General features: G+C 40.0%; 1 non-coding gene across 1 annotated transcript; it reads right to left on the bottom strand.

The window, feature by feature from the left end:
• Nucleotides 1-4,408: 4,408 nt before the first annotated feature.
• On the bottom strand, nucleotides 4,409-4,481 carry TRNAK-UUU. The gene has a single exon. It is a non-coding gene; the product is annotated as a tRNA-Lys (tRNA).
• Nucleotides 4,482-14,410: the final 9,929 nt, after the last annotated feature.

Raw genomic sequence — 14,410 nt, 5'->3', positions numbered from 1 at the left:
AAGAATCTGCCATACTTCATTTTTTATTTTAGCAAACATTTGTTGAACACCTCATATGTTCTAGGGAAAGGACTACAGTCTAGAAACATTTCATATGTGGATATAAGCATGCATACAATCTGTTCTGGTGGGAAAATCACAAGTCACAAAATAATACCAATACTACTACTACTAATCTATTATGTGATTTTTTTTTAATGTTGAACAAATTTAATTATCATATAGCCTTGACTACAGACATTAGATGAAAACAAATCAAATATTATAAAAACAATGCTTTATTAGCAATTTCTTTAATTTAGCAATATCTTTAAATTTGTATGTCAAGTTTATATTTTAATAGCATTTTTTAGCATAGTAGGAAAAATAAAATACAGAAGATACATATTTAGGTTATCTACTGTCAGATTATAAGCCACCTGAAACTCAGTGGTATAAAAGAACAACAACTTATTTTTAAAGCTTTATTGATATATAATTGATGCACAGTTCACTGCATATATATACGCACACATATGTACACACCTCTGAAACCATCACCAGAATCAAAATAATGATCGCATCCATGACGATTCTGTGGGTCAGGGATTAGAGCAGACACAGCAGGGACAGCTTGTCTCCCATACGTGTTTGGGGCCACCAGCTGGGGTTGCTTGAATCGTTGGAGACTGCTGGGATAGCTAGATTGGGGCCATCTTCATTCTTCATTCTTCTGGGATCTTCATTCTTCTTCATGAGGTGTTTGCTAGGATTAGAAGGCCTAAAATGGTTCCTTGACACTGGTCTTGGTGCCTGGCTGGGATGTGCGCGCCAGCGGACACCTAGCAGGTACTCTCTGTACTCATGGCTGTCTCAGGATAGTCAGACTTACCGCATGGCTGCCTGCTTCTCCCAGCGGTGGAGTTTCAAGAGAGTGTTCCAAGGGACAGGAAGTAGACACTGCCAGTCTCTTATAGCCTAGTCTCAGAAACTGGCACAGCGCACTTCCGCTGTACTTTTATTGGTCAAAATAGTCACAGAGCCCATTTGGACTCTGGGAATGGAAGACGTGGATGGACACCACCTCTGGGAGAAGTGTCAAATTTGGACCATCTCTAAATCACTACAATATATGTTGAGTATGCTATATTCTTGATTAAAAGAAGACTTCAAATTGAAAACAAGAATAAACTATTTTGTGGGGATTACAAAGGCAGCGATAGGGGAAGGAGGTGGAAGAAATTCCATCAGCTCCTCTGTCTTCATTGCTCTTTATCAAGCAATGTTCTTCAAAGAACCTGGAGCTGTTATGCCCCGACATGTTATAAATGGGTGTATTTATTTTTTTTTATTTTTATTTTTTTAAGATTTTATTCATTCATTTGACAGAGAGAGAGATCACAAGTCGGCAGAGAGGCAGGCAGAGAGAGAGGAGGAAGCAGGCTCCCTGCGGAGCAGAGAGCCCGATGCGGGGCTTGATCCCAGGACCCTGAGATCATGACCTGAGCCCAAGGCCGAAGGCAGCGGCTTAATCCACTGAGCCACCCAGGCGCCCCATAAATGGGTGTATTTATATAGGCACCCATATGATCATATGTTAAGTAATTTTTTTGTGATTAAATTATTTTTTGTGATTTTTTTCTGATTAAGTAATCATATGATCAAGTAGTATGGTAAATACTATTTTTATTGTAGAATATTGTATCATTTAATATTTAAAGAGTATTTTTTAAAGATTTTATTTATTTATTTTGACAGAGAGAGAGATCACAAGTAGGCAGAGAGGCAAACAGAAAGAGAGGGGGGAGCAGGCATCCCCGCTGAGCAGAAAACCAGACGTGGGGCTCAATCCTAGGATTCTGGGATCATGACCTGAGCTGAAGGCAGAGGCTTTAACCCACTGAGCCACCCAGATGCCCATGTATCATTTAATATTTAGTATATTTTCGCTATATAAATTATTATCAATATTCCAAAATCATTGAGACATAATCAATTCAGTAAAATCATTTGAGATGGACTCATCAGATTCTGTTTATGTTATCTTCTTAGGGCATTATGCTCTTGGGAATCTACTGTACTTTATTTCCCTTTTCCCTTTGTAAGAATTCCATTCTTTCTTTTTTTTTTTTTTTTAAAGATTTTATTCATTTATTTGGCAGAGAGAGATCACAAGTAGGCAGAGAGGCAGGCAGAGAGAGAGAGAGAGAGAGAGGGAGAAGCAGGCTCCCTGCTGAGCAGAGAGCCCGATGCGGGACTCGATTCCAGGACCCTGAGATCATGACCTGAGCCGAAGGCAGCAGCTTAACCCACTGAGCCACCCAGGCGCCCCCCATTCTTTCTTTTTAAAGGGGCAGTGGTATAAGGGGTGGAGAGGAATACAGCTCTACAAATGGATGTGCTGTATTTTAACCAGCTTTACTGGAGATTATTTCAAATAGATGGCTTCATATATTCTGAATAAATATAATAATCTGCTATGAGGATAGCACGTTGAAAAAGTGTTATTAAGCCATATATATTTAAATGTAAAGATATATATGTTTCTTATATGTTCAGCCACTATGTGAAATGTGTACATCTAGCATAAAAGCTAGCAGCCAAAATTTTAGTTAGAGTAGTACACCAACTAAACTTAACTGCTGCAGGAGAACGTTTTTACCGCAGTCTTTTGCGAAACACAAGGGAAAGCTAGTGAGTAAATACAGTTTGCCCAGGAAAAAAGGGGTACCTGATTCATTTAAGGGGGATTAAATAAATGTTTTAATCATTATTTGTAATATTTCTGTGAACAGGGAAGTGGCCACACTTGGGAAGAGAGAACGTCTTCGTGTCATCCTTTCTGGTTCCTCTCAACCGCAGCTCATCTCAAGTAATAATTGTTCAGTGGTTTTTTAAAGTTTCTCACCATATCTTTATTGCTAAGACATTTCCTCTTTTGCCTGAAGCACCCAGGCAGGAGAAGAAGCAAGATAGAATCTGTTTGCGTGCACACGTGCTCGCCTCCGTGCATTCTCCGATCACAGAGATTACAAAGAACCATTAAACATGGTAGTCATTTGGAATGCCAGAGTTAGAGCGGTGACCAGGTGGTGAAGAGGTTTGATCATCAGATAAATCTGAAGGTGATTTACAGAAGCTGGTAGTGTCTGTTGAGGAGTAGAGTTTAAGGCAGGGACATTCCTTGGGAGATACAGAGGCTGCACCCAAAGCAAAGCAATGAAAGCAACATGTTTCCTTTGGTTTAAGTATTTTTTTATATTTGTTTACAGAATGTTTAAAACATATTTCACATCTAGTTTTTTAAGAGTTTCCTAGCAGTTTTTTTTTTTTCTTTTCTTAATCAGTTTCTCTACAGAGATATACTACTACCAAGAAGTTAGGAGATCATGTAACCAGTGTGAAAAGCAATTAAAATTAATTATTGTATAGAGGTTGGATAAGGTTAAAGTATCTACCCACCCACCAACATTCCAGACCTCTGGTAGACAGATGTCTGTGTGTGCAGGATGATAAATAAGTGTTTGGTATTTGTAATATTAATTGATTAGTGTTAGAAGAAATAGCAGTCACTCCTGGTGAATGGGTAAATGATGTTAGAGAAGAGAGAGACTCAGAAGTATTCCCATGTCACCCAGACTTACATCCTCGTGTTTTCAGCGTGGGTGGGTGTTCAAAATGAAGCTTGTTTGTTCTTTCTCAACAAAATCCTCCCAGATGATGTCAGAAAAGAGAAAAGAGTGGTTTTATCTGTGGAATTCCATGCAGAACCAGTTTCTCTCAAATTGTTATCAGTTTGAGTCTCCTATGTACGAGCTGTGACGCTAGGTTTTCAGGATTACGATCATTAAGAGACCAAGTTTCCTGTCCCTCAGGAATACAAGGGCTACAAGCAAGTCTTGTAAATAGATTGTGAAATACAACAGAAAGCCACCTGGAAAGAAAAAAAAAAAAGTAGTAGATGCATATCTGAGAGGAGATTTCAATGCTAAAAACAATTAAAATTAAAATGTGAAAAAGAAGTATTGGAGAGTATAAGGCAGCATTTCTAACTATCAGAATGGGGAAAGACCCTACTCCTCTGTAACAAATTTGACCACAAAATTCTAACTGACATCAAAGATAAATGACAAACGGGAAAAAATATTTACTGTTATATTTAATGTATTCATTTATTTATTTAAGACATATTTACTGTTCATATTTAATGTATTTATTTATTTATTTAAGACTATTTAAGATTATTTATTTATTTATTTATTTGACACAGAGAGAGACACAGTGAGAGAGGGGACATAAGCGGGGGGGGGGGGGGTGAGGGAGAAGCAGACTTCCCACTGAGCAGTGAGCCAGGCTGGATCCCAGGAGCCTGGGACCATGACCTGGGCCCCCCAGGAACCGGTTATTTACTTTTTTAAAGTAAGCCTTACACCCAACATGGGACTTGAACTCATGATCCTAAGATCAAAAGTCACATGCTCTACCAACTGAGCCAGCTGGGCGCCTTTTTAATGCCTCTATTATAAATAAAGGGTTATATTCCTGGAAGAATTTTTAAAAGTTTCTTGAGAAAACAACATCCCAATGAATCTGAGCAAGGGACAGGGACTGGTCACTTAAGAGAAAATATAAATGACTCTAAAATATATTACAACATGTTCAACTTCATTTATAAAAATGGAACTACATTTTGAAATGAGATCATTTCTTGCTTATTAGATTTAACAAAAATAAAAAAGTCTGATAACACAGTGTTAGTAAGGATGTGGGAGAATAGTGACTTTCATATATTATTGCTAGCTGTTTAAGTTAGTAAAAGCTTGGGGTACCTGGGTGGCTCAGTGGGTTAAAGCCTCTGCCTTCGGCTCAGGTCATGATCCCAGCGTCCTGGGATGGAGCCCCGCATCGGGCTCTCGGCTCAGTGGAGAGCCTGCTTCCCTTCCTCTATCTCTCTGCCTGCCTCTCTGCCTACTTGTGATCTCTGTCTATCAAATAAATAAATAAAATCTTTTAAAAAAAAAGTGAGTAAAAGCTCCGCAGATAGCAATTTTGAAATCTCTATCAATGCTGTAAATGCATGTTCTCTTATAGCCAGCAGTTCAGCCTTTAGGGACTCATCCCACAGATACACGCACACCAGCAAAATGACATGCATGCCTTGTGATTAACTGCAGCATTATCTGTAATAACAAAAAAAGGAGCAAAGGAAAAAGCAACCTGAATGTCCATCAATAGAGTTTGGATTATGTAAACTCGAGCACATCCATATGATGGAGTACTATGTGCTTTCCCTATTTATTGCTATTCACAAACTCCCCTAAACATAGGGGCTTAAAACAGTTTATTGTTTTAAGTCAACAATTATTGACTTTTTCTCAAAATTCTGTGGGAGACTAGACTTAGCTAAGAAGGTTCGAGGTGATGCCGTTTGGGGTTGCAGTTATCTGAAGATTCAGTTACACTGGAGTGTCCAAGATGGCTCAGTCACAGGGCCGGCAGTTGGTAAAATCAGCTGGGATTGTGGACCATAGTGCGTAGGCATAAACTCTCATCTATGTGGCCTCTCCTCACAGCTTGGTGTTCTTCCAGGGTGATGGCTAGCTTCCAGAAGGGAGTGTTCCCAGGGCGTAAAGCTGAAGATTGCTTAAGGCCCAGCCTCAGAAGTCATACACTTCTACCTCATTCTATTTACGAAATAAGTTACAAGGGCAGGCCAGATACAAGGGGAGGGAAATAGATTCCATCTCTTTAAGTAGAAGAGGGGCAAAGAACTTGTGACCATCTGTAGTCTACCAAACCATGCATCTGTAAAATAGAAAGAGGTAATACTTTATATACTGACTTGGAATAATTTCTGGTATCCACTGTTAAGTGATGGGTGTATAACAGTGTGTATAATATGATAGTATCTATGTATAAAAAAATGTGGGTGGGGAGAACATACTTAATTGCTTACATGTGCCAGAGATTATCTTTAGTGAAATACACAAGAAACTGGATATCTAGTTCCAGGAGTAGAATAATGTTCACTGGGTTTCTCATTGTACCTTTCAAATTTTGTACAGTGTGAATGTATTACCTGTTTTAAAAAGTTAACCCATAAGTATTATAAGTATTATAGGCTACATTTTCTGAGCTAGAAGTTAAAATATATTTATTTTAGTATATTTATTTAGTAATTTAGTAATAAAATATGTTTATTCAGTAGACAGCAGGAAATTTGAAATCTATCCCTAAAAAGTATCAATTTTGATAGTGATTATATTCATCCTGTGACTGGAGAGCAGGAAACAGAGGACTGACTACCTGTATTGGGAGAGAATGACCCAGGATGGCCATGCAAAGGAGTGGCTTTTATACTGGGCTGGAAGAGTGAAGACATCCTGCAAGAGGAACCTGGGTGGCTCAGTCCGTTGAACTTCTGACTGTTGGTTTTAGCTTGGGTCATGATCTGGGATCCCATGATCGAGGCCCACATTGAGCTCCAGGTTCAGCAAGAAGTCTGCTTGGGAATCTCTCTCTCCCTCTCTCTCTCTGCCTCTCACTCCACTCCTGCTCTCTCTCTCTCTCTCAAATAAATAAATAGAACTTAAAAAAAAAAAAAAAAAAAGATAGCCTGCAAATATTGGTGAGCTGCAGTAAGGAGAAATCGAGAAGGGTCAACCCTGATGGCTTCGATTTTTTATGTGAAAGATGAGGCAAGGTCATACACTGATGTGAGTTTTGGGGAAAAGAAAGAAGGCTTGAAGAGAATCAGAAGTCTGGCAGCATTTCTGTCAGAAATGAGTAAGAGAAGTTAAGAACAAGTAGAATAGGGGCACCTGGGTGGCTCAGTGGATTAAGCCGCCGCCTTCAGCTCAGGTCATGATCTCAGGGTCCTGGGATCGAGCCCCACATCGGGCTCTCTGCTCCGTGGGGAGCCTGCTTCCTCCTCTCTCTCTGCCTACTTGTGATCTCTCTCTCTGTCAAATAAATAAATAAAATCTTAAAAAAAAAAAGAACAAGTAGAATAGCTTAGTTAAAAAAAATACGAGTTTGCAACCCTGCCCTCAACATAGTGATGAGACTTTTCTCTGCAGACTCAGATACAGATAAAACAGATAATGAAGTGATCTAAGACCAAGGCTGGAGAGCACGGGTGTGGGAGAAGGACAGGAGAGGCCAGGTGTGGGAGAAGGACAAAAGAATGTGGAATGTGGTGTGAGAGATTGAAGGTTATGGACCACGCGATCCTGGACGGGAATCCAGAAGAATTGATGGGAAATCAGCAGGACCCCTGAGGACTCCGGGGGGTAGTAATGGAAGCAAGGGCAGTAAAGCTAGACCAGTAGAAGATAATTCGATGACAGGTTGAAAGTCGAAAATTTCAAACACAGCACAATTCTGGGTAAAGACACAATCCAAGGAATAAATGACCATGGGGTTCTGCTTCTAGTATTGGTTGCTAGAAATGTATTGGCCATGTTTCACTTGGGGGCATGACTTTTTGACATGTAAGTATAAATTGATTAAGTCCACTGAACACACTGGGACAGGGTTCTAGTCACCATATTTTATAAACCCAGCTAAAAACATGGCTTACCGATGGCCCCTACTTCTTGGTGACTTGTTAAGTATTTATATGAAAAGACAACACAATGTACAACATATTTTGTAATTTGTAGTTCTATAGTATTTTGGTAGCGTGTTAGAAAATTCAGGAATCACAATTTATGTTGACACTACAGAAATAATTTAAAAAATGACAAATGATGATGCAGAAAATTAAATACTTTCCAACATATTTAAAATACAACAATCCTGAATTAGGCTATAAACTTCTTGAGAGAAGAGACCATTTTTTTTCACTCTGGGCATTCCAATATTCCCGTTGCATCCTGGCTCCGCTCGAACTCTGCCCTGTTTGGAACTGTGCAGATCATAGTAAGAGATAAATAATATTGCTTGTTTAAGTTGCTGGTTGGTGATTTCATTTGTATCTTTGGGGCAGTTGGATTCCGGCTAGAATAATCGCCCCCATCCCCCCAAGGATGGGTGTGTTCTTTCTTATTCTGCTCCTGAAGAACAGGCTACTTCCCTGCTTAGATTCCAAATTCCTTAGGAAAACAGAAGCTGCAACAAAACCACACCAGTAACTTCCACTCACATGTCAGTTTTAAAACAACTTGGGAAAGGTCAGCCTATTTGACTTCCTGCTATTGTTGAATTTACCCAGTTCCTGATTATATTACAGTGTGGTGGTGATTTTTAAAGGCGATTCCTTTATCTGTTTTGGTTTTCTAAGCAACATAAATTAGCCAGGAACTTTCTTTTCACCCTGAATACTATTTGCCTTGGGAAAAGATTAGCTGTGATAAAAGCCTTTATCTTTAGTGGCCTTTGCAAGAACATCTATGACTGGATGAGTGGAAACCCGGTCAACTGATAGGGTAGAAGGGAGCCAAGGAAAGCACACCAGTGACACGGAGAGGTCATCTGTATGTACTGAATCTCAGTTGCAAGGCCAAGGGCACTCCTTGGTAGATCAAGGACTAAAATTTAGACTTATTGGAAATCGGGGTTTTAGTGTTCTACGGTTTCACTTTGTTTTTATTTCTGTTGCTTTGAAGTTATAGCTTTGCCCCAATCATCTGAAAATACACATTTATTTAACCATGTAATGGTTGACACGAATATGGCCTGTAGAAAATGTTCCTAAGGAAGATTTTTAGCCTGTCTTCTGCAAAATTCAGAACAAAAGTATCATTTCAATATTTTTCATTTTATCTTTTTTTTTATTTTTTACTTTTAACTACCAGTACTAATCTAAAATTTTCCCTAGTTCTCTATGTAGTAATCTCTACATTTTTAGTTCCTTTTTAAATGCTGCACAGACAGTATTTGGTCATTAAAGTGAAATTCAATGTATTCACTATGAAGAAGGAGTTGAATATCAAAGGTACCATTGCAAAACAAACAAATGAAAAAGTAGAGTGGGAGTAGTCTGGGAGGGGAGGGCACAGGACTAGACATGTTTAGAGCATCATTTCTTTCCCTGATGACTTGAATGAGTTCCATGAGCAAGCAAGTTTTTAGTCTTGCAAAAATTCTACTTACCAGAAGAATGTTCTGAAGGCAATTAGGTATATGGGATCATCAGCGTTTAGAAAGTTGGCTACCAAACAAGTAAGCTCAATGTAAGGATGAGTCAGGTAAAACAGTGGTTAAGAGCCCAGATTCTTCTCTGCTTATTTCCAATAGTGTGACCTTGGGCCATATACTTAACCTCTCAGTGCCTCTGGTTCCTCACCTGTAGAATGAGAATAACAGAACTACCTCTTCGAGTTGGTGTGAGGATTCAATGAGGTAATTACACACAGTATCGTGAACAGTGCCTGGTGCACTGTGAGCAGTCAGGCATGACAGAGAGTGTTCTACCTAGCTTTCAAATTAGATGTAGATTTCAGATGAGTCATTAAAATGGTGGATGTTTTAAAACAGTGTCCTTTTCTAGAGATGGAAAAGTAGAGGAAGACCAAAGAGTCTTGAATTCTATGGAGGGATTGTGAAAGAGGAGAGTGATAATTAAGCATTTGGTTGGGAACAATAAGGAAATGGGCTTAATTTATAGCAGGAAACGCTATGCTTTGAGTTTGTAGATTTCCTGGCACATTGCACGGTAAGATACTATTGATCTGGGAATTGCAAAGTAAAGAAAAGCTACTTGATTTCAGTCAACATGGTTTTAATAAACTTTGAAGCGTCCCTGTGTGCTTTTGGTTTGATATGAGGTATAGTGATTTGACATAAATATGCTACTAACTAAAGGAAAAGAACTGGATTCTAACACTATTAGGACCACCTAACAGGGAGAATCATTTCATCAAGGGTTTCTTGTTAATGATTCAGTCATTAAACTCCCTTATTTGGGTTCCAAGGCCAATGATCCTCCTAGGGAAGGCCACTCCAGAGTACGTGGTGTTTAAGGTGATGTTTCTGCCCTGAGAATATTCCATATGACTTCCAGTGGAAGGCAACAGTGTTTGACCTCCATAAGCTATTTAAATTTGTTAGCAATCTCGATTTAAATCACTGTATAGGTATCTTCCCCCATTCCCTGGGTTGTCCTTTGGTTTTGTCCACTCATTCCTTTGCTGTGCAAATGTCTTATCAGATAAAGGATTAGTATCCCAAAATCTATAAAGGACTTATCAAACTCAACACTCGAAGAACAAATAATCCAATCAAGAGTGGAACAGATGTTTCTCCAAAGAAGACATACAAATGGCCGATACACACAATAAAAAATGCTCCATATCATTTGGCATTCAGGAAATACAAATCAAAACCGCAATGAGATACCAACTCACACTGGTCAGAATGGCTAAAATTAACAAGTCAGGAAATGACAGATGTTGGCGAGGATACAGAGAAAGGAGAACCCTCTTACACTGTTGGTGGGGATGCAAGCTGGTGCAACCACTCTGGAAAACAGTATGGAGGTTCCTCAAAAAGTTGAAAATAGAGCTACCCTATGACCCAGCAATTGCACTACAGGATATTTACCCCAAAGATACAAATATAGTGATCCAAAGGGGCACAGGTATCCCAATGTTTATAGCGACAATGTTCACAACAGCCAAACTACGGAAATAGCCCAGATGTCCATTGACAGATGAATGGATAAAGAAGGTGGGGTATCTATATACAATGGAATACTACTCAGCAGTCAAAAAATGAAATCTTGCCTTTTGCAATGACGTGTTTAGAACCAGGGTATTATGTTAAGTAAAATCAGCCAATCAGAGAAAGACAATTATCATATGATCTTGCTGATATGTGGAATTCAAGAAACAAAAGAGAGGATCATAAGGGAAGGTAGGTAAAAATAAAACAAGACGAAATCAGAGAGGGAGACAAACCATAAGAGACTCTTAATCATAGGAAGCAAACTGAGGGTTGTTGGAGAGGAGGTGGGGGGATGGGATAACTGGGTGATGGACATTAAGGAAGGCAGTGATGTAATGAGCACTGGTGTTATATAAGACTGATGAATCACTGACCTCTACCTCTGAAACCAATAATACATTGCATGTTAATCATTTGAATTTAAATAAAAATATAAAATTAAAAAAGGAAAAAAAATCACTGTGTAGATTATCTCTACGACATGCTATTATGAGTTACAGGATTTTGATTTGTGGGGGGTTCATAAAGTTTTAAAACTCATTAATTTTTTTTATATTTACTATTTCATTTTCTTTAAAGTAGCACACGAACTTAAATTCAAAATATTTTTAAACCAAATTTAGTCCAGAACATATGTTTGAAAAAAATTGGTAAAATGATATTTGAAAAGCAAATGTGAGGAAATTTTAGAGAAAAATTGGAGTACCACACTGACATCATAATTAAATTTTAGCTCAAAGGGATTTTAAAGATCATTTCATTTTCCCACCCCTCGTCCTATTACAGACAGGCTGCCTTTGCCGAACCGTGAGATGAACCATGTTTCTGAAACTTGTGCGACAGGGAAGCTATGTGGCCCTAAATGGCATCCTGCTGACAGATGGGAAAATGGAAGTGGAGGAACTTGCCAGACTTCTTGAGACATTTGGTTCCTTGTTGGTTTCTAGGGCTCTTTCCAAACTCCATAGGGTTGAAATAAAAGTTGACCTGTTAGATCTAAATTCACATTATTACCAGGACACATCATTCAGCTAAAATCAGCTAAAACAGATCTAAATAATTAAATCATTAAAATCATCTAAGTTATTAAAAATTCATGCTTCACAGGAGACTGAGTTTTTTGGAAAGAGCTGAAACATGCATCCGAAGGAAGGACATAAGACAGACTAGATATCTTTTAGCTGTTTAAATAGCAATAGTGTTACTTTAAAAAAAGAAAAAAAAGTAGCCGTCTGCCTGAGGTAGAAGGTGGCAGAGACCGCAGGGGAGAAGCCCAGGTCTGGAGCCCTTGGGCAGCAGAAAGCTCTAGGGATTTGCCAGGAGCTGTTTTACCCTGCAGCGCTCTTCCTGGTTTTCCACATCATCATTTTAATTGTATGGGATCATGGTTGAGGTGGCCTCACAAAAGGAGAAATTCTTTGGGGAACCTATAAAATATAGGGGACAGCGGTCACTGAGGGCCAGCTGGAGGAGCTCTTGGGTGGGTAACTGAGAGCCTGCGTAGCAGAAGCAGGGGTAAGACGAGGGTATTTCCTTTTGCATCTGAGATGGTACATCCCTCCTGTCCTTTGGATTTCAAAGTAGGTAGAAGCTTATGTGAAGAGAAACTGGCAGCTTTATTATTATTACTATTTTCTATCCTGGAAGGTGACTCATTCTATGGTCATGTTGTGATCCAACCTCCTTACACCTGCCCTTGATAGGTTCCTGAATAATCCTGGTCTGTTTCTATCATCTATCCCTTGATAGGCAGGATGTGTCCCCTACTTCTTCGGCGTTCCGCACAACACAGAGCACTACGATGGGGTTGTATTAAATTTGTCCCAGATGATTAAGGTAAGAGCAAGGGAGAAAAGGATCCCTAGTTTTCTCGGTTGTTGTTTATCCTTGCAAATACATCATGTCTGTGCCCTCGCTTGTCCAAGCTTGTTAATTGGGGGCGAGTCCCGTATGTTCATTCGCCTCCACAAAGGCTTCCTATAAATCACAACCTGTTCCAGTACCCAAAAACCCCACAGAAACACACACACAAAAAACAAACCCAAACCAAAAAAAGCCCCCAGCTAGCTGGCATTGGAGGTGCTGGCAGACAGAAGCTGTAATCTGTTGGTAATTTTCTAAAGTTTCTGTGTTGATTGCTATTTGGGTAGTGTCCACGTCACTGATGAGGAGTTCACGCACTCACAGCTGCCCCGGGAGCAAGACAACATCTGCACAAAAAACAGACCGGGTTTATCCAGACGATGAAAAGAGCTGCTGACTGCTAATGCTATTGTCAATGATCTTCTACAAGAATTTCAATTAAATGAAAATCGAATGCCGGTCCTTGGAGGCCATATGGTGTGGGAAAGGAGCCCCCCCCCCCCCCATCCTCGCCCAAGTCCAGCCCACATCCCTCCTCTGGCTCTCTCAACACCTGGCCACGAAAGACAACGCTCAGAGGACACAAGCCCAGACCCAAGCACCGGTGTTTAGGGCGGGAAGAAAGGACCTGCTGCTTCAGTAACCCCAAGACACCAGAAAAGGTAAAGTTCATTTTTTAATTTTTTTAATTTTTTTTTTTTTTAGATTTTATTGTATTTTTTTTATTTGCGAGAGAGAGCAAGCACCAGCAGGGGGAGTGGCAGGCAGAGGAAGTGGGAGAGGCAGGCTGCCCGCTGCAGGGAGCCGGACATGGGGCTGGATCCCAGGACCCTGGGATCATGACCTGAGCTGAAGGCAGAGGCTTAATGGACTGAGCCACCCAGGTGCCCCAGCAGAGCTCATTTTAGACTGAGACACTGGGAAGGACAAAAGGGAAGGATCCGGCTCAAAGAGAAAACTGCTGAGAACACTGCCAAGGGAGGTAATAACAACTCAGTTGTAGGGCCTGTGGTACACCACACACTTAAAAAAGAAAGTTACTAATGTATTTTTGGAACATGGATTGAGATGACCATAATCCTTCAAGACTTCATTAATTTACACCACTCAGCAGCTGCGGCCTTGCAATGCCATAAAACAAGCTTTGAGCAGAAGATAAAGCTGTGTTTTATTGAGGAAACAGATTCAGAGAGGTCGAGGTACCTGGGGCCACACAGCGGTCGCATGGTGCCATTTTTCCTTCTTTGCCATTGGAGATTTGAGCCAAGCTTTCTGATGATTCAAGCTGCCCAGGGTAAAGAATTGGAGGGATTCCTGTTCTCCATGGTCTGAGATGTTCTCTCTTGGTGATAAAATGCCTCCTCTTCTCCAAGGAACTTACAGAGAGAGGAGGGCTGAAAAAAGGAGGAGAGGGCCAGAAGGAGGAATCTGAGAGAAGGTAAAGAAGAAGGGGAAAAGGAGAAAGAGAAACACCAGAAGGTAAGAAATTAAGGGAAGAGCTAAGTGGGGTCATCATCACAGAAGGGATCTGGATAAACACTCTATTTTCTGACAGTCACCAAGGGCACAGAGGCCTGTTTTCTCTGGGTGTGACAAATGCTTCGATGGGAACTTCACCCCCCTTCAGAAAGCATTTTTTAAAAAAGGAGTAGATCTACCTTATATTTATTTTGATAGCTTCAGACTGGTTTTGATCATAACATTACTATAACCTTTATACCAGATATATTATAAAAGTGTATGTAAACCAAGTGTTTAATAATAGGGGACCGTAGAAAAGTTCTAGGTTATTACACTATTTTCAGAGAAGCAGGGTGAGTGTGACCTCCCTGAACGCGTATGTATGATTACCTTCTACATTTGCCTTTGTAGTGTGAGATTAGTTGGTCTACTCACAGAC

The sequence above is a fragment of the Meles meles genome, chromosome 5 (genome assembly GCF_922984935.1).
Source record: "Meles meles chromosome 5, mMelMel3.1 paternal haplotype, whole genome shotgun sequence".
NCBI lineage: Eukaryota > Metazoa > Chordata > Mammalia > Carnivora > Mustelidae > Meles > Meles meles.
The sequence above is the reverse complement of the archived record's forward strand: the minus strand, read 5'-3'. Positions and strand labels throughout refer to the sequence as shown.